Source organism: Lethenteron reissneri, chromosome 36 (assembly GCF_015708825.2).
Source record: "Lethenteron reissneri isolate LAM-NWPU_2019-01 chromosome 36, ASM1570882v1, whole genome shotgun sequence".
NCBI lineage: Eukaryota > Metazoa > Chordata > Hyperoartia > Petromyzontiformes > Petromyzontidae > Lethenteron > Lethenteron reissneri.
This window is the reverse complement of record NC_083814.1, coordinates 2,668,569-2,672,671: the sequence shown is the minus strand read 5'-3', so window position 1 is coordinate 2,672,671 and position 4,103 is coordinate 2,668,569. Positions and strand designations below refer to the sequence as shown.

Sequence of the window (4,103 nt, the reverse complement as noted above, 5' to 3'; positions counted from 1 at the left end):
TGCAATCACGCGAAAGAGCGCAGGGTTCGTCGTCCCCGCTCGCTGCGCCGCACCACAGAAAGGGCTCTTACAGTCGCAGGCGCCCGTGGCCTGTGCGAGAGGAGGGCTAGCGAGCGGGGCTCACCAGCTGCCTCATTATTGCAGAACTCCCCCACCGCTCATCGGCGGGGACAGCCGCACACTGGGTCACGGGGGGCGTTGACCAGAACATTCGACTCGGTCACGTCACCGGGCGTGGCCCCACTTGGCTAATGTGCCTCGTAACTCAACACCGCCACGACAGAGGAGATGGATGAGGCATGTTAAATATACAGGGGACAGCGGTGGTGAAACTCTACACGCCTCCTCTGTCGCCTGTTTTCATAACCAGATATTAGTCTTCCCATTTACGTGCGACCCAATACAGTGGATCGTACTTTTGGCCGTAGAGAGATACATTTCAAAACACATATCAGTGCACTGCAATTGTAGGTGTACTGATATTGTATTGTCCTTTGTATTCTTGTGAAATTTTTCTATCGGAACAACGGTCTATTTGTTAATATTTAAGTATGGAATTGTATATTTAGCAATTAGATTCAAAAGACAGTGGCCATTTTGTTTGGGGGTTTACAAATAGCAGTAGATTATCTTATGTTCCGGTTAGCTACGCACAATGCAAAAGAAGTTCAATATACATACAAAGCAAAGGCTTTTATTTTGTCAGGCCGTATGAAGGAAAATCGTTATTCCACGATGCAAAACTAACCAGTCGAAACCAACACACCGGCATGTGGGCCACCAGTGGAAGAACCCTGTTCTATGGGAATGGTGTGCTGCTTTGGACATGTTTTAAATTTACCAAACACAAACAGCCGAGCGGCTGGGGTTGTTAAAATATATATCGCTTTGTGGAACCTCGATCCGTTTTTGAGCCACAGGAATGTGGAACTTCCACTGCTGGATCAGGGCGACCAATGGAGATGCAAATGGACACCAGACCACGAACATTTGAACCGGGCGAGAGCACCTTGTAGTCGCACCACTGCAGAGCGCTCTGCAGTGGTGCGACTACAAGGTGGACGTTAGCTCTTCTTGAACCGTGCGTTGGCACGCCGAGCGCCTCGCAATGGTGGTGGTGCGGCATTATGCACCCGCTCAGCCAATAAGCCCACGCGTTCCGTCCATGAATCGAGAGTTCACAGGAAGGTACAACGCCTCCAATTGGTTTGATCTTGATATGCCCACCTTCACTCTCAGCGAGGCAGCTTCTCAGACCGTTAGAACTCTGGGCTCACGGGACGTTCAATAGAAAAGTGCTCTGGAGCGCTCTGCCCATTGCACTCACCCCAGTTGATGGCATTGTCTGTGGTGCAAAGATTTAAATGTGGTCCCCTGTCAATTATCACCCATTTATGGAGGCTGGCATCTGGGACCCTGGTGCAATTGTACTGCCTACACACACTGCCCACACACCGTGATAGCTACACCACGGGAGATACTCCCGAAATGAGCTGAACGCAGATCCAACGTAAGCTGCCGTGGACGAGTGGAAATTAGGAGACAAGGAAGAATTGGTCAGCACGTGAATTAACTACATTCCCGTGGCAATATTCATTGATTAAATGTGCACACTTATCCAAGCCATTTGCAGGCTAAAGGAATGTCATGGGGAAATCGTTGCATTGACTTGCCATGCCGATACACCAGCACGCTCAGTGACAGTGGAGATGGGGTGTCACGCCGACTCAAACCTCGTCGCTGCTGTCGAAGTCCGATTCTTATATGAGTAAAATTGTACAAATGTGATGCATATTTGCTGAAGAGATCCACATACAAGACATGCATGGCCCGTTTGTCAATCCACTGCTGGATGAGGGCCTCCCCAATCCTGTTGGGGTTTGTGGGGGTTGTTTGACTCCACTTCACCACGCTGGTCAGTGTGGGTTGGTAAAGATGGGGTGCATAGATGTGGAAACATAGTACAGTACAACTGTTTTTTTCTTTTATACAATGCCCTCTGCTGACAGTGCAGCCCTGCAGAAGCCTAAACCCCTGCTGTACCCAAGCAGTATCCATGCTGAAAACTGCTCAACTTTGGACATGTGTTGAGGCTGGGTGCGGTCCAGATGATTCGTCCAAGGGAAAATTATGTTTCTGTTTCAACACCGATGGCGAGTCTCGTTAAAGATGTTAACATGTTGGCTTGAATTCATTTCATGTAATTATTCCTTAAGTCTCGTTAAAACCACACCTCCGTCCACATCCACCAATGACATGCATTCCCTGTGCTACACCTTCCCCCCCCCCCACCACATCCCGACCGCTACGAGGTCACTGTGCCTGCTAATTGGTTGAGGAGTATTTATACTTGCGGGAAATGAAAATATTACTGGCACATTATTATTTATTGGCTACCGCTTACATCTACACAACGTACAGCCTATATTCCCTCCCTGATATTGATACTAAACGCTTGTTAATTGGATTAGCCAAACATCCCAATGCAGGAACCTCCTGGAAAAAAAGCGTCTGTGTTGTCTTGAGACTCGGTGAGGCTTTTCTGGATAAAGGGAATTACAACAGCAATGGCAGCACCCAATAAAATGGTCAACTGAATCAGATAAATAACTTACCTGATCCAAATGAATCCTTTATTTTGTCTTTGTTTTCAATACAAGTAATATTCTGCCAAATAAGATTTCGTGTGCAAATGCTGGGTGGATTGTTTTACATCACAGGATCGCAAGAGATGGTAGCAGCTGGTTAGGTCTTCATCCAGCAGTGGCTTCACACATGGCTGACGATTATGATGATTGTTATGTCATCCAGTGATTTTTTTGAACGTCAAAAGTCATTATTCTTGGGGGAATTATATCAAATAACGAGTTATCGGTATAAACACCCACCTGCCGTAGCAGGGAGGTACTGCAGAAGCGTGTACAGCAAATAGGTTGACGACTGCTGACCCATCTCGGTGGCGCTTGAATTGTCAGCTACTGATGTGCGTGGATTTTCTCTGGGCTACTCTGGTTTCCTCCGAGCCACAAATACAAGATAACTGGCCAAACATCCCACGCAGGACCCTCGTGATATCGAGTCTTGGGGATACCGTGAGGATCACAAGTGAACAAAACGAGTCGCAAATAAAAATAACCCTACTTATGTAACGATACTCTTTGGTTCTTTCGGTAAAGTAACGTAGGTATAAAATAAAATAAATTACGACGTTTCGATCGCAACACAAGCGGTCGTCCTCTGGCGGAAAAAATATAATCCAGCAGTGGAACTGCTGAACTAGCTAGTTCAGCTTGTGTTGCAATCGAAACGTCGTTATTTATTTTATACCTCCGTGACTTTACCGAAAGAACCAATGAGTATGGATTTCTGCAGTCACGAAAGCTTCAAATCAAGATTATGTAACGATGGTTGGTTACCCCAGTTCTTGCTTGCCAATGACATAATGGCTTTTGATGGGATGCCGCCCCGTTAAATAATGAAACGTTCAATTAACGTGAAGAGATGAGACCGGGGTGCGTGGGAAAGTCAGGTGGCAGAAAGGGCGGTGGATAATCCACGCTTGGTGGATCGGTAAAGACAAGAAGACGCAGCGCGGACGCTTTCTGCAGCAGCTTTGGAAGACTTAAGAGTGTCACGGCTCAGCAGCCGACCCAGGGTCATCATCGGCTGACGTCAGCAGGGCCGGACGGAGGGCAGGCACCTCGCCGTGTCGAGGAGGGCAGGTGAGGGAGGGCCACTATCCCCCTTTACTCATTGTAAAATGTTCGTGCGGCTTTGGCTCTAAGGTATGTCAACTTAATGTGCCATGCAAGCATACTTAATGACCGTAAAGCTGACAGTACAATGATTATATGCACGGCGGCGAAGGCGATAGCTTGTTTTAACCTTGAACGAGACAATAACGCACGCAGCTATATTATGACACCGTAATAGGCAATTGGAATGTTTTCCTCGCCGTAGTTATTACCATTTTTATAGCGACGCTTATAGTGGTGGCGATCGCACGAACAATCATTTGTCCAGTAATAATTGTACAATTTAAATTTTAATTGCATACCAAGTGGGACAAAATAAGGCCACGAGGTATTGTGGATATTTTCTGT

The 4,103-nt window shown here is 47.0% G+C and overlaps 1 protein-coding gene across 1 annotated transcript in view; it reads right to left on the bottom strand.

Annotated features, from left to right (window-relative positions):
• LOC133351245 (putative oxidoreductase YteT) overlaps positions 1–4,103 on the bottom strand; it is a 190,926-nt gene that overhangs the window by 64,722 nt on the left and 122,101 nt on the right. The window lies entirely within an intron of this gene.